Genomic DNA, 16,154 nt, shown 5'->3' with positions numbered 1-16,154 from the left:
GCCCGGCAACGGCGCGCGTCGGTCCGCTTCCGGTGCCCGCCGCAGTGGCGTCAGCACGCTGCCGTGGGCATGGTCTGCCCGCCCGGCCCCACCCCTTGCTCGCCCCGCGCGCTGCACCTGCGGTGACCCCAAGAGCGGTGGCGCGGTCTGGCCGGGTCCTACGTGCCAGACCGCGGGAGAGGTTCTCGCTTGGTGATCGCGCGCCCCGCGTGCCTTTGTGCACCCCGGTGCATGCCCACATGGAGCGCACACACCAGAATAAGCAAACGCGGGCTGCCGCTGGCACTGGGTCGCACTTTCTGGTCTTGGTCCCCTCATCCTGCTGCGTAGACGCTGTAGGGGCGATTGTGCTTCTGGGGAAGGATTTTTCTACCGAACTGGAGGCTCCCTAAGGACCAGGGACCAAGTCTGTCTTCCCAGAACCTATCCCTAAATGGCTCGAGGTTGTAGGAGAATGAGGGTCCACTGCCTGCAGAGCTAGAGGAGGGGCACGATCCCCCCTGTCTGTCACGAGCCAGTTCCCAGAGTAGGACTAGTTGGGGTGGGGGGACAGTCACCCCCTCCTGCTGCCACCTGCCCCAGCGTAAGGGCACTAATGAGTGAGTTTTGCCCTCTGCCAACTGCCTCCCTAGGCATTCCTGGTCTTTTCCCATCTGTCCACATCCCCTGCCCTCACCCCTAGGCTCATGAAGTCAACTTGTGCTTCACTCCATGTCCCCTGCAGCACCCCCAGACTGGCAGCCATACTGGCAGCCATGTTGGCCTCCTCTGGGAAGGGGAGGGCCACCTCCATGCTCACCCCACCTCCCGCAGCCTTCTTGAGCCCTGCAGAGGTCTGTCCTTGCATGACTTATCCAGCCTCTCCCTGTCCTCAGCCACGCTACTGAAAATTTTGATTTTAAAAATGACAAGATGAGATCATTCTCTGCACCCTGGACCACAGCCTCCTGACACCACCACCCCACACACTTCCTGAGAGGCAGAGCAGCCTGGCAATGCTCAGGAAGCCTTGCAGTCTGACTGCTCGGGACTAGGTCTCTGCAGCATCGCCCTAGCACCCATGGTGGCCCTTCAGGATGGGGGGTCAGACACTGACCACTGTCTGCTGGGCTTGCAGACAGTGGCTCCACTTGTCTCATTTTCACCCGGGATAGCCTCAGTCAGCAGTCCTGCTGTCTGTCCAACTCCCCTTTCCCACTGGGCTTGCCACCTTGAAGTCCAGAATTGGAAAGGAGATGAGAATGCTGTCCTCTTAGGGGCTGAGGTCTGGGCCCAGATGCCTGAGTGAGAAGGGGAGTGGGTCTGGAACACTTTTCCAGCAGCTTCCAAGTCCTCTGGGCCTCAGCTTTCATGTGGGAAACGTAATGGCCTTCAGGTGGTAATAGAGGAAACCACTCAGGCACCAAACAATGGCAGGTTCCAGCAGTACCTGACCATGGGCTCAGGTGGGGGCCACCTGCACTTCTTGAAATGGCAAATGAATGATGTTTTGGGGAACATCACTCAGTATTTCCTAATCCCTGGCAAGCTGGGTCTTCTGAAGTGGAAGGGACCTCACAAAAGTGATTAAAGCAAGGCTTTCGAGATGAGGAGGTAGTCCTAAATTATGTGGTTGAGACCCGCATAATCATGGGGTCCTCATGAGGAGAAAAGAGATGGAAGGTGTGGTGGTGCATCGGAAGGCAGAAGCAAAAGGATCACAAGTTCAAGGACAGCCTCGGCAACTTAGCAAGGCTCTGTCTCAAAAGAAAAAAATAAAAAGGGCTGGAGGTGTAGCTCAGTGGTAGAGCACCCTTGGGTTCCATTCCCAGTACTGCAGAAATAAATAAGTGAAGGGCTGGAGACACAGATCAGTTGTAAAGTGGCCCTGGGTTCAATCCCTAGCACTGAAAAGGAAAGAAAGAAAGAGAGAGAGAGGGGGGAGAGGGAGGGAGGGAGGGAGGAGAAAGACTGGGAGATAGGTCAGGGCTAGAGAGAGAAGATGCAAAGGTGCAAGCAGAGGCCGAACAAGCAAGACCACCAGCCACGCAGGACCACAAGCCCCTGAATGCAGGCAGCAGGAGGTCCAAAGGACCAGGAGGCTGAACTCCCCTGCAGCCTCCAGAAGGAACACAGCCTTGCCACCAGCACTGGGAGGGAGGATGAGCTTGTGCTCTTTCTAACCCAGGCCAGGTGTGGCATTTTGCTGCAGCAGACATTTGGAACCATTATACCTGGATGACCCCTAGTGACCACACTGAAGAAATGCTGTCTTGAGGAAGGGCCAAGGTGACCCTGACATTGGGTGACCAGCCCTGGCTGCAGAAGAGGTGGGGCGGCCCCGGTAGCTGCTAGGTGGCCTCTGCCACTTGGGCCAGCATCTGGGTGGAATTTCCTGCTTCGCAGCAGGGGGCATGAGCCTGGGCAGGACCTCCAGGTGCATGGGCAGATCAGGTAGCTGCTCAGATTTAATTGGCTCCATGTGCGGAGGACAGTGGCCCAAGAGGAGTGATTCCTCGCTAAAGTCAGGAGGCCATGACTTCCCCAGGAGGAGACCAGGCTGGTCTCCCAGCCTCCTCTCCCTCTATTTGTGTCTACCCCCAAACCCCAGCCCTACTTAGAGCCAAACCTCCCCTATTCCATCCTCAGGAGGAAGGGCCACCCTGGGCCCTGGAGCACCTGGAGCAGGCGCCACTCTGCCTGGAGTCCGTAGTCACCCTGGTGGATCCTGGCATCACCAATAGAAAGAACTGGCTGAGCAGGGGTCCCTTGCCCCAGAGATACCCAGGTGTCCTGCTCCTCCAGGATGCCTAGACTCCAGGGAGATGTCCATCCCTGCCTGTGTCAGCCTGTGGTCCCTGGGTAGAAGGACCAGCCCTGGAACTTGCTGTGACCCTGTGTCCTGGTCCTAGGCATGTGCTGAGCTGTACAGGCACAGAGGAAGGGACCCCATGCTCAGCCCTGAGTCAGGCTCTTAGCTTTGGGGGAGACTGAGACAATTAGAGACAGGGCTGCTGCGGTTGTGTGGGCCATGTGCCACCTGCTCATGGCCAACGTCATCAGACCCTGGGCCAGTAGGCCTGGAACCATCCCCAACATCTCTGCAAAGGACGAAGGGGGCTAGGGTAGCTGAGGAGTCCTAGATGCCCCCACTCCCTCTGGCTGGGCTGGGCTGGGCGAGGCTGTGGCGGGAGGAGCAGGGACAAGGCAGAGCTATTTTCGTTATGCTGCTGCAGTTACTGCAAGGAGGCATCAATCATTGATGCTCTGGGCATCCCGGCCTGCCTGGAGATACGCAGGAGAGCAGGGGAGCATCCAGTGGGGGGCAGGGTGACATGGCCAGCTCCTGGCCCAGGCCCCACCTGGGAAGGAGAGAGAGCAGGGCGAGTTCTGAACTGGCCTTGTGTCCTCATGATGCTGGGGGGTGAGGGGCACTGATTCTGGAGCTGAGCCCTGCTGCAGTGGCCTTCCCCAGCTGGCACATGTCCCCCGAGGGGCACTTGTGTGTGTGATAACAGGAAGTCCTGGCAGTGCAGGGCTCTGCAGTGGATGAAGGTCAGGCTTCAGCTGGTGGGAGGGATGGGGATGGGGCAAGACGCACTTTGTCCCGGCTTCTGCTTGCTGTGATCCCGGGGTCCAGGCTGGGCTTCTGAGACCTGGCCCTGGGTATCAAGGTCCAGCTTGTGACTGGCCCCATCTGTGGGTAGGCCCTCTTAGAGACAGCCTCAGGGAGACAGAGCCCACAGTTCCACAGGGACACTTGGGGATGAGTCTGGCCCCTGAGGTGGGGAAGCTCTCTGGGCTGACACATCAAGTTGTCTATTCCTCAAGACACTGGCCTAAGACCTATGAAGGGGCTCCCAGGAGGGCAACGGCAGGCAGGCCTGGGTTAGGGCGCTCAGCTCCCTCTTGACAGCCAAAAGGCAGCCCCAGCACTGGGGGCAGAGCAGAGCCAGACTCCACCTGCTGGGGGAGGCAGCCCTGGGGACAGGGCTCATGCCACCCTCAGTCTGGAGTCCAGGGCTCTAAGCCAGCCAGAGGCAACCCAGGGCTGCAGAAGAGCAGGACTCCTGCAGGACAGTGAGCATATCTTGAGCTTTACCGAAGCCCTGGCCAGGATCTGGAACTATCTCTGTGCCAGGAGGGACAGGACCAGTGGACACAGCTCAGGGGATCTTTGTTGACCCAAAGTGGGGGTGGGGCCGGGGCATGGCCCTCTGGGTGTGATGCTCTCCCACTCTCAGGGTGGCACATGGAAAGGCTTGGTCCCACCAATTCAGTCTTGAGGGCTGTCCTGCTTTGCTGAAGGGGAATACAGGTAGGGGGAGCATTAGGTGAGCCCAGGGTCACACCAGGAGGCCACCCCTGCCTCCTCTCCTCCACGAAGTGGACAGGAGCCACTACAGCCCTGTGGTGATCACACTGGATGATCAGGATGTGTCACATGGAGTGAGTCCACTTGATCTGGGCAGAGCCCAGTGGACCACATGGCTTCCCTAACAGCATACACCTAATGGGGTAGGGGTCACAGTTGGGCCTTTTCCATAAGGCCCTTGATTCCACAGACTGGCCCTTGTTCCCAGGACCTGTCCAGGGACCCAGAAGCCAGATTCAGACACAGTGGAACAGCAGGCTGGGCAGACACAGGGACACATCTGGGACACAGGGACACAAATACCCAGGCACATGACGGTTCTCTCTTCCTGAACCCAGGGCGGTTCCCCAGAGGAAGGGGTGAGACCCTGTGCCCCTGCCTGAAAGACAGGGCTATCTATGCCCCATTGTGCCACTGGAGGAGGCTGCCAGGGCCCTTTCCCAGCAGTGACTCCAGTGTCCATCTGACCTGCTACTGGCAGCCTGCCTGGCAGCTGCAGTCTGGCTAACGGGAACTGCCAGAGTGAGTCATCCCATCAGCTGGCTCACCTGGGCCCTACTGGTTGAGCACAGTCCCCATGTGAGTCTGAGACCGTGTGCATCTGTGTGTGAATGTGCAGGTGTCTGCATTGTTGTGCATATAAGTGTGTGTGCGCCTTAGTGTGTGCACATGAGTGTGTCTGGGTACGTGTGAATGTCTGCTGGACTGGGATGTATCCAAGGTGGCCTGTGGTCTGTGTACTGGTGTGTGTATGATCTTGCTCACAGCTCTGTTGCAGCCTGGCCCCTTGGAGCTTCTCAGCCTTCATTGCCCCCCAGGCTGCCCCCTGCACCAGCTTCCAGCCCCAAGAATAGGTGTGTGTGAGTGTGTGTGTGTGCGCGTCCAGCATGACCAGCACATTGCCAGGAATGTTTTTTCTTGGTAATAGCTGTCCTGTCTGGGTTGTACCTGCCTGCAGTGCCTCCAGGGTGGCACATGGGAGGGCTTAGTCCCAGGATTCTGCTTCCGGCCCAAGGTGTCCTCAAGTCTATGCCAAGCCAGGTCTCAGTAATCTCTCTGCTGAAAGAACTGTTGGGCCCTGCCCTCCATGCCCATCCCCTATGCATGGTGCCTATGGGGAGCCAAGCAAGCTTCCCAACTTGCCCTACTCCAGGCCTCACCAGGTCCCTTCTGCCAGCCTCTGCAATATATCAAGGTCCCCCTCACTCTGTCCCCACCTCACTGCCCTAGTCCATCTACTCCTGACTTACAGCTTTGCCCCCATCCCAGCCACCAGGGTGGCCTTTCCTCAGCTCCCACTGACCTTTGCAGACACAGGGACTGCTTGGAGCCCCCTCTGCAGAGCCACCCTCCACCCTGTCCCAGCCTCAGCAGGTCTAACCTTCAGGTCCTACCTCCCGCCCCCACCCTCTTCACCTACACTATCCGTCTGCCCTTCTGGGAATACTTTCTGCCCTGCGGCTGGCTCACAGCTCACCCCCAAGGTTGCCCCAGCTTAGGTGTCTGCCAGGAGCCCTTCCCATCCGCAGCCCACTAGCACCCAGCACTGCCCTGCAGAGCACCTCAACTTTACAGGCTTGGCTATGCCCTCACCAGCCCTGAGTCCCAGGTTAGGGCCAAGTGGGACGCTTGTCACCCCTGTGTCCCAGCCTCCAGGCTCTTGACAGGAACCTGGGGAAGGATGAATTCTGGGGGTGGTCCTGGACTCCAGGACAGCCCCCAGCACGGGCACTCGGAATTGCACAGTCCACTGCAGTCCTGCCCAGGCCACCCTGTCCTTCCTGGACCGTCTAGCCCAGTCTTTGTTCTTGCGGCCCGCCTCCCTCCTTCCTCTCTTGGAGAATTCCATCTTGTCCTGATCAGCCCAGATCACAGGCCGTGCTCCCGCTCCCCTACTGTTCCCCAGGTTGGAGGTGACAACTGGCAACAAGTGCCAGAGCCCCAGTGCGGGCAGGCGGAGGGTCTCCAGCCAGTTCTGCGGGCCCAGAAAGGCTGACTAGGGGCGCGAGGCGGGGCCAGTCTCAGGGGCCGGGGGCGGGCCTAGAGCGGGGCGGGGCCAGGGCGGCGCAGCCAATGGGCTGAATGAGGCCAGCGGCACCGCCCAGGCGCTCGCTGCGCAGTGGCCGGCGCGAACGGGGCGGGCCCGGGCGGGTCCAGCGCGGTGGTCGCAAGGCGCGAGCAGTGTCCGCAGTCCGAGGCTGGCCGCCCGCAGCAGCGCAAAGCTGCGAGGCCGAGCGCGGCGCCCGCCCGCCCGCTCGCGCGCTGGAGCAGGGACGGCAACTGGACACGCCGGGCCGCCGCTGGCCCGCACCTCCCGGCCGCCGCGATGTGCGACTGCTTCCACGTGGTGCTGCCCACCTGGCCCGGAGCCCCAGGCAGCGGTGCGCCTCCTCCCCGCCTGCAGCCCGCTCCCCTCCGGCGGGTGGGCTCCGCGGGCGCGTTGGGGGCGAGCTGCGCCGGCTGGGCTGCCGCGGGCGGGCGGGCGGGCGGGCGCCTCAGGGAGGGCCCGCGGGTCTCGCGCGCTCGGGTCTCAGCCTTTTACCTGCCCCTGTCTCCCGGCTTCCCACTTCCCTCTCCGGTCTCCATCTCCGACCCTCCGCTCACGTCTCTCTCGGGTCTCCATCACTGTCTCCCTGCTCCTGTCTCTTGGCTCGCTGCTCCTGTCTGCTTCTTCCTCTCCGTCTTCGTTCCTTTATCATCACTCTCGGGAACTCTTGTCTTATTCAGAGAGGCGACTTTGGGCAGCTGCTGCCCAGACCAGAGCATGGCCGCATGTTGACATGGACTGAGAACTCTGGGAACCAGGCCTGCCCTCTGACCTGCTTTGGGGGAAGCAGCTGGTGGGACCAGGAGTCAGGGCTCTTGGCCTTGATCCAGAGCTGCCAGGCTGGCCTCGGCAGGGTCCACAGCGTGGCTACTACGTGTTTGGATCATCAGTGAGGTGGTGACTGTGGCAGGGCTAGACCTGAGGCTTGGGAAGGGGTCTAGTGGGGCCAGAGATCAAACCACAGGGTCCCTCTGTGTTGGGCAAAAGAGTGTGGGTACTGCCTACAGGGGTGACCCCTTCCTCAATCCTCTGCTGCAAAATGAGTACCTGGTGCTCTTTGTCTTTCTGTTCCTGCCCTGGGCCTGGGGCTGGGTGTCTCAGCATCTTGGAGGGCAGGGTGGAGCAGCAGGGGTTGTCCTTCAGGCTCTGGGTCAGCAATGCAGCCTGCCACACCCAGGGCACCTGGCCAGACCCTGGCACAGGGACTGGGGCAATGCTGCATTGGCACAGACTGGACCCTACTCCCTGGGGGAAAACAGGTCGGTGAGGCTAATGAAGCAGCTAGTGATGCAGAGGGGTGCCCAGGATGGGCGTGTCCCTCCACCTGCAGTGGAGCTCCCAAGGGCCCTCCTGTAGGACAAGGGCTGAGGCCAGTGTGCGAGGGTTGATCTGCAGGGCCACCAGAGCAGGGAGCCTGGGCCCCTTCCTGCAATCTCCTTCACTGCACTTGACCTCCTGTTTGGAAGTCTAAGGTACACTGACTTGCCCTGGACACCAGAGGGAGAGGGCTCTGGTGGGGGGAATAGATCCCCACCCTCATCTTCCTTCCCTGTTGCTGTGGATGGGCTTCAATGGAGGGAGAAGGGTGGGGCCCCAGGGATATGGGTTATCTCTGCCTCCAGCTACCCCCTGCCTCCACTGCCTGAGGCTTCCAAGCTGGGGGGGTGGGGGGTCTCACAACCATCTCACCTACCTCTGGCTCCACAGAGCTCTGTTCTGGCTGCCCCTCCTAGCTGAAGGCCTTCAGTTCTGCTTTTGGCTTTGTGGTTCCCTGGCCCGTCTGGGTCAGTCCCTCCTCCTGTCCAGCCTACAAACTGCCTTCTTTTGAAGAATGAGGTCAGTGGTCCTCGCTGCAGCTTGGTGGGAGACCTGCCAGATCAGAACCCATGGGGGTTCCATCCAACATGAAGATCCTCAGGCCCTCTCCAGCCCTTCAAGGGGCCCTGGGACATGCTTAACTGATCAAGAACCTCTGGAGAGTTGGTCCTGGGCCTTTTCCAGCTTCAAACCCCCTTCCCACCAGCAGGCCAGAGCTACCCTTGTCTTTCTGCCCAGTCCAAAATTGCCTTCCTGTACCTGCCAGGCCCAGTTCCTGAGCCCCCTGGTGCCAGCCCCTCCCAAAGCCTATCTGGCTTCCTGCTACCCTGGGAAAGGAGCAGTCTGTGGTTCATCTTGTCTGGAGGTTGTCCCCTAGTGGCCATGCCGGGAACAGGGAGCCTGTGGTCCCTGCATAGGGATCCGCCCAGTCTAGGGACACTTCACCCAACACATTCATCTACCCCATGCAGGAGGGTAGAATTTCACTCCCATGGGGGCTGGAAGTCACACCCACCCCTATACCTGGGGAAGGCCTGTTCCTTCCCAGAGGCAGAGCTGAGTCCTGGGTAGTTAAAGTGGCGAGGAGACCCCACACACCCAGCCTTGGCCCCTGCCTGGGACCTGCAAGTGCCTGGTGTGGCCTGAGCATGTCCCCCAACTACACCCTTGCCTCCAGGGAGGCACTGGGTTCAGTGACACCATGACTGGTATTGGGGTGGTCTCTCCTCCAGGAAGGGGCCATAGTGTAACTGGGGTCTTTCCAGGATTGTTCTGCAGCTGGCTGTGCCTCTGCATGCTATGGGGCTAGGGGGCTGCAGGCTTGGATCTTGCCTCTGCCAGTGGCGCCGAGGGCTGCCACACCGAGCTGCAGCTATGTAGCCAGGAAGGCTCTGGGCTGGCACTGCAGTGTTATTCCTGACCAGGTTGTCCACACTGATGGGGGGCTGGGACCCTGAGGCCAGAGAGGAAGGCCAGGTCCTGCACCATAGTGCCACTCCTGGGTGTCAGGTCTGCCTGCTCTGGGCAGTGATGTGGGTCTGACAGGTGCAGGCTCTGCCCTGTCCCACCAGGAACAGGGCTTCCAAGGCCCCTTCTCAGCCTGGAAGTATCCATGGCCAGGTTGGGCAATGAGGAGGAGGTAGCCATGGTCACCCTGGGATGCCACCCTTCTTGAATGAGGTAGGTTCTCAGAAGCCACACTGGGGGTGCTGTTGCTCCTGGCAACACTCCACGTTGTTTCCCTGGCCAGGGGTCAAGCTGAGCAGTCCAGGGCTGAGGCTGTGCTGTCTCCTGGCCTCTGGTTCCTGTCCTAAACCTCAGGCTGTGCTTACCTGGTACAGCCAGGGCAAGGGGTGGGCAGGGCCCAGGAGTGGCAAAAGGGTGGAACTGGTGGAGCCCCCAGCCTCCACGTGCCCAAGCAGTTGTGTGCCTACCCCCACCCAAGGCTGCAGCAGGAAAGCCTTCTCTCTCTCTGCCTAGACATGCTCATCTGTGCTGGGCTAATTGTTGCCTCTTCCAGGAAGCCCCTGGATTGCTGGGCTGACCCAACTCTTCCTGACTCTGACCCTCTCTGTCTTTCCTCCTATGACTTCCTTTCAGAAGGCCTTTGTGTTTGGGGTTCAGCTGGGGCTGACTGCCCAGGGCATGGGGGAGGTGTAGGTGTAAGCAGGAAAGAGCCTGACCCCGGCAGCCAGGTGGGACACTGACCACCTGCGGGTCTCTGCCACCTAGTCCAGGAGTGAAAGCCAAGCTCTCCTCAGTCGCTTCCACACCCTGCACTCGAGGACAATCGGAAAAGCAGAGGATGCCACCCATCTCTGCCTGTCCACCCATCCATCTGTGTCTGAGAGCCACCCAGAGCCAGTGTGTCCTAGGGCCCTGGGACACAGGAGGTCACACGTGAGCAGAGCAGGGATTCACCCAGTGTTTGCAGACACAAGGCAAGCTCTGCTGTGGCCATATGGCCTCAGGTAGTGGGGAGTCAGGAGGGCTTCCTGGAGGAAGGCCCACCCAATGGAGACCAGGAGCAGCTCCTAACGAGAAGGAGTGCAGGAAAGGGGCTCCTGCCGAGAACCGCAGCAGCAGAACCGGCGGGTCTGGGGGTAAGATGGACAGGTGGCAGGGAGCAACTACTAGGAGGGAAGGAACCCCCCATTTTTTTGGTGTTGGGGTTTGAACCCAGGGGTGCCTTACCACTGAGCTACCCCAGCCCTTTTTTAATACTTATTTTTAGGTGTAGTTGGACACAATACCTTTATTTATTTTCATGTGGTGCTGAGGATGGAACCCATGGCCCCACACGTGCCAGGCCAGCGCTCTACCACTGAGCCCCAGCCCCCGCCCCCCTTCTTATTCTGAGACAGGGTCTCCCTGAGTTGCCCAGGCTGGCTGGTAAGGTGCAATCTGCCCAGCCCCCTGGGCAGCTGGGACTACAGGTGTGCGCCACCTTGCCTGGCTCCACATTTTGGGCAGCTCCAGTGGGAAGGGGTGAGGCTGGGTCTGGGAACTGCCCAGGTGTTGGGGGCTGAGCCTCGAGGGGGCTTGGCCTGGACAGAGCCTTAGCTAGAGGCGCAGTTAGGACGCCCCACTCCCTGACCGCTGCCCCGAGGGCGGCTTGGTCTTGAGGGGTGTCTGCCCTGCTGGCCCGTCTCTACCTCCATGTTCCCTTTGTTTTCTTTTTTTGGAAGCCGTGGCCAGGGAGCAGGGCCTGCCTTGCTGGGGTGAATATTTAATAGTCAGAGCAGTTTCTCAAGTGGAAAATTGGAACGGGGCCCAGGAGGCCTGAGGCGGGAAGCTGCACTCCCCTCCCGGCACCCCAGACACGCCCGAAACACTCCCAGACACCCCGCCCCCGCTGCCAGGCTCCTGTCCCCCATGGGTGTGCTTCTGAAGTCGGGTGGTAAATAGAGAGCTTCTGGCTGGATTCCTTCTTGCCTGAGGCCTTGCTCCGTGGTTGAGGTGGATGGTGGAGCTGGAGTTGACCGCTACTGGACAGGAGTTTGGGAAGGGATGCATCACTGAACATGGGGTTCTGGAAGGACAGCAGGACAGAAAGGCAGTCAGGGTGCCAGGGACACACAGCGGACAAGGCAAATGAGGGGCCTCCCGAGGCCTGGGCCTCCCTTCCTTTTAGCACAGGGAGGCAGCGGTCAGTGCTGGGCCTGTCTGCAGTCACCGGCAGCCAAGTGTCAGCTGAGTCAAGGCCTCTGTGTCTGCAGCTCAAGCCCTGGTCCTCCCCTGCTCTAGTGGAGTCAGAGCAAGGCTAGCCTCTCCTTGCCTGCTGGACCCCCTGACCTGTCCTTGCTTTCTGAGAGCTGGACCCTCTGTGCGCAAGGAAGAATGAGGCCTCCTACAGGGCACCTGGAGACAGGACCGCTGTGGTGACTTCCTCCCCGCCCAGCCTTGCTCCTGGTGCAGCAGCACCGACAGCTCTGACACATCCCCTGGGAATGCTCTGCTCCTGCCGTGGCATCCATGTCAGCTGATTCACCAGGAGCTGCCCACCCCCTCCCTGCCTGCCCCCTGCCAATGCCAGTTCCCATGGTGACGCTAAACTGGGCTGTGGGTCCCGGTGGCTTTGAGCTAGGTCTGCCTGTGCAAGTGGGCGCCAGGACACATCTAGGTCCCAGGGTCTGTGGCGTGGCTCAGCAGTTACCTGTGGCTCTTCTACAGACTTAGCCTGGCCACATGGAACAGGGGTCCAGCAGTGGGGTTCCTGGGAACTGAGGCAGGAGGGCAAGGTCTCCGGGGCTGTCAGGTAAGCTTGCTGTGGAAATGCACACTGACCAGGGGCCGGGGGTGGGGTTGGCAGCTGTGCCTCCGTTCCCCTCCCCTCAGGGGACAGTGGTCCTGAGCGCAGAGCCATGGTTCCCAGCCTGACTTTAGCCTTTCTGCAAACCTGCTGCCCCTGCCGGCATCGGCTACTCACCAGCTTGGGCCCAGGGCTGCAGAGCAGGCCATCTCGTTTCTGAGCAGGGAGGGTGCCCCAGGCAGAGCAAATGGCTCATGCCTGAGCTTGGGGACTGCAGAAGGCCTGGAGTGGGGTACCGTCAGTGCCTTACGGCAGAGCTTGAGTTGGTGAGGGCTGTGCCAGGAGGGGAGGTCATGGCCTCTGGGCCACCCAGCAGTGAGTGGCTTTGCAGGGCCCTTCCTCCAGCTGCTGTGAAGTGGGCATGTCCCAGCTGGGACCCCAACAACCATGTGATAGCCCAGGACCCCAGGCAAGTTGGCTGGGAGTCAGGAGGCCCCGTGCAGCTGCTGGGGTGGGTGGCTAGGTTGGTCAGCACACACAGGCTCAAGGGGACAGTGGCAGCCCATGCTGCTCGGGGCCAGCATTCCTCACCAGCTGGGCCAGCAGCTGGGCTCCCTCTGACCAGCCTGCATTGCCTGGCGTGCCCTGGGCAAAGAGCTGGCTGCCTGGTGGGGCAGTAAACAAAGTCCCCAGGTGAGAGCTGGGAGTGGGGCACAGGAGTGGCTGCCAGCCGGCTGTGGCAGTGTGAATAGAGTCATCTCCTTCTGTGACTGTTAGTCTTACATCAGGGCCTGGGGGGTGCCTGGTGCCGCCCTTGCCTTCCAGGACTGGGGTGTCCCTGGGTCTCTCATCCCATTTCCCTCTGCCTTCTCCTTACTTTAGAGCCCTCCGACTCACCTGGGGCCCTTCTCTTGCTGTTCCTCACCTCAGGGTGCCTCTGGCTCCCAAGTCCCAGTAGAAGTTCTGGCTCCCTCAGCTGCTCCAGGAAGCCCCCTCTCTGGGCCACCATGCTGGGCAGGGCTGTGGGTGCAGGCCATTCTGTGCTGACCCCCCCCGGGGATGGCGGGACCCCTCCCAGCCCTGGCACCTTGGGCTCGGCTCCTCTGCTGTGAGGGCCTGCTCCAGCCTGCCCATGGGAGCAGGTACCCACTTCCAGCTGGGCCCTGCCCACTGGGCTTAGGGCACAGGGCGTGGCAGCCCTGGGATCCCTGCATATCTGCAGCCAACACAGCTGCTCTGTCCTGCCCAGGCTTGCTGGATGCCCAGAGGCACGAGCTGGGTGCTGAACCCTGAGGAAAAAGGGGGAGGTGGCAGGAAGGGGCAGGCCAGGCAGCTGAGCTCTGGGTGGTGGGTGATTGGGGTCACTGGACTCAGGAAGAGTGTTTCTCGGCCACCATTCGAACGGGAAAGGGTGTGGTTTGCTAAACATGCTGGGGCCCAGCCACACCAGGCTCATGGGTGCCCTGGAGCTTTGACGGCCAGGAGCTGTCAAGTCAGGGCCCAAGAACTGGAAGGGTATTTTGGGCCAGGCTGCCCTCACGGGTGGCAGCAGCCACAGCCACTTCTCCAAGGGCCCAGCTTGGCCACCCTGGGGTCTCCGGCCTGCGCTTGGAAGGTACCTCCCTGCCCCGTCGCTTCGTGCCCAGCCAGGCCAGCTCTGAGCAGAGTCTCCCTGAGGAAACTGAGGCAGGGCTGTCTCACAGCAGTCGTCCGCACAGCAGGGACGCACACGCTGGGCCGCAGCGGTGACTCAGGAGGGCGTTTCCCCTCCGAGTCAGCTGCCTGGGCTGGGGGCACTCAGGGTGGGGCCCCCGGCTCCCCAAGCTGAGCTGGGGAGGCTGGCCTAGCTCCTGGCCTGTGCGGGACCCGCCCAGCCCCTGCCTGAGGAGGAGGCCAGGAGGGAGGGACAGTGGAGGAGGGCTGTGCAGGGGAGGAACCAGGCGAGGCAGTCAGGGAGGCAGCCAGCCCAGGAATCTCTTCTGGGCCAGTTGGGAGAGCGTCTGGGGCCTGGCCTCCTCCGTGAGGCTGCTCCCTGCCCTGGGCAGCCTGTCCCCTTTCAATTTCAGCCCTGCGGCACCTGCCCCCTCACCACTCAGCAGGTCAGTGGGGGCCAGATGGGCTGCCGGCAAGGGGGGATGCAGGGGCAGAGCTGGCCTGGGCATCTCCCTGATGCCCTGTTCTGTCCCCGAACCCACTTCTGGCTAATGTTGGGGGCAGGGCTGTCGGTTCACAACAGCTCCTGCTAGCTGGTGCCAGGGCCAGTCAGGCTGGGCAGCCTGTCGGCAAGGGGCTATCTCAACTCCAAGTGGCCTCAAAACCAAGAGGCCCTGCAGCTCCCAGTTCCTGGACCAGTCTCTGGCCACCACACCCCAGGGTGTGCAAGGTGTACACAGGGCTCAGGAGGAGACCCTGGCCCTGGCCAGTCGGGGGCGGTGCCTCTCGTTTGAAGGGAGCCTTGGCTAGGGGTATGTTGATGCCAGGGCACTGGCATGGCCATTTGGCAGCAGGACAGATTCCCAGGGCCAGCTGCATGTCCTGGGACGGTTCTAGGGCAGTAGTCGCTGACCTTGTCTGGCATAAGGGACCTGGGTTGTGGAGGTGGCTCAGCAAGGCCTGCTTTGCTTTCCTGGAGCTGCCAAGGTGGACTCTTGGGCCTCAGGTGGGGGCAGCCCCTCTTGGTCACAGTGTCCTGGCATCTAGGGTTCTGGCCTTTCTACCCAGACTCAGTTGACGTCGGGGATGGGTGGGCATGGGAGGTGCACTGCTGGCTGCTGGATCCTGGGCTCACCTGCTGCCCTCTGGCCCCGGGACTAATCCCGCTAAAGCTGGGCAGGGCTTAGTCCTCGCCAGGGGTTTTGACCAGCTCCTTCCCTTTCCCTGCCCAGTGCACACCTCACACTAGCATTTATTATGCCCCGACTATGTGCCAGGCTCTGAGTGCTTGGTGAGTATGGTGCTCTGAAGACCAGAACTAAGGAGTGTCCAGAATCAATGGCAGAGTGTCACCTTGTGAGTTCACTGAGTGAGGACACAGCATGTGAAGTCCAGAGGCAGGAGGGGGCGGGGCCCCAGGTGGAAGCAGAGAGGGATTTTAGATGGATGGCAGCAGGAACTACAGAGATTGTTCTGGGAGAGGGTGATGTGAACACCCGGTGGGCCAGGAGCCCTGGCCCCAGGGCTGCTGAGGCTGGTTCCCCACTCGGCCTCCAGCGCCTGGCTCTGTCTCCACATTCACCATAATCTCCAGAAACATCAGGGGTGGGGGCAGGCCCCTGACTGCCTGGGGTGTTGCTCATAAGGTCAGAGGGTCTCGTGACAGTCAGCCGAGCTTGGCAGTTTCCCTGAAGTCCAGGATGTGGTGAGGCAGAGCTGCAGGGGCGAGTCCTGTGGGCGCCCAGTGAGGGCAGGGCGGCGATCTCCTCTGGGTGAGCCTGCTCACTCCACTGCCAGAGCCAAATTGGGGGCTGTCCAGGGTGTTGGGCAGGGCGCTCAGCCACACATGCCTCTGTACCCACTCTCTCAAGTGGATGGAGAAAGGAGCACCTCTGCAGTGTCCTGTCCCAAGGACCCTGTTGCCCTGGTGACATGCAAACAGGCCCACCACACTGGCCCAGCCTGGAGGCCAGAGCTCACCCTGGGTGGTGGTTTGGATGCAAACTTGAGTTTTGTTTAAGTGAACGCTCCACCTATGTGGCTCTGCTGAAGAGGGCCTGCGGGCCAGGTGTTGTAGTGTCATCTGGGGTGGGATGCCCTTCTCTGCAGTCCCCACTTGTGTCCCTCCCTGTCCCCTGGGCCAGTACCTACCCTCTCCCAGCCCACTGCTCAGGCCCACCCGGAGATATTCCAGTCACTGGAATCAGCTTTTCTGGGCCGGGGGCTCCCCTGGGGCTCAGGAGTGTGAGGGGCTGAGCTGGGTCTCCTCCCAGCTGGGGTCACACCTGCAGGAGTGTGAGGCCCTTTAGAGGAGCTGGGGGACTCCCAGGAAGAGGCACTGTGGAGGCCACAGACAGCAGCACCCAGGAAAGCTGGGCCCAGCCCAGGCGGGTCCCCTCCATAGCCTCCTGTGGAAAGTGGGGCTCTGTGACTGCCAGCCACAGTGTCACTGTCCCAGCCACAGTGCTCTCTGATGGGCTGTTTGCAGAGCTTCTGGTGGCAGGTGGGTGGGATGCCTGTCCTGTGCTCTG

General features: G+C 61.1%; 1 protein-coding gene across 1 annotated transcript in view; it reads left to right on the top strand.

Moving 5' to 3' along the window:
• The first annotated feature begins 13,997 nt into the window (after window positions 1-13,997).
• The window catches only part of Ahnak2 (AHNAK nucleoprotein 2), a 28,021-nt gene continuing 25,864 nt past the window's right edge, over window positions 13,998-16,154 (top strand). Inside the window, exon 1 of the mRNA XM_046453148.2 lies at window positions 13,998-14,069. The gene's annotated coding sequence lies outside the window, so the exon portion shown is untranslated. The remainder of the gene's footprint in view (window positions 14,070-16,154) is intronic.

This window comes from Marmota monax, unplaced genomic scaffold (assembly GCF_021218885.2).
Source record: "Marmota monax isolate L192 unplaced genomic scaffold, Marmota_monax_Labrador192_F-V1.1 WCK01_AAM20220418_F8-fsc00190, whole genome shotgun sequence".
Taxonomy (NCBI): domain Eukaryota; kingdom Metazoa; phylum Chordata; class Mammalia; order Rodentia; family Sciuridae; genus Marmota; species Marmota monax.
The sequence above is the reverse complement of the archived record's forward strand: the minus strand, read 5'-3'. Positions and strand labels throughout refer to the sequence as shown.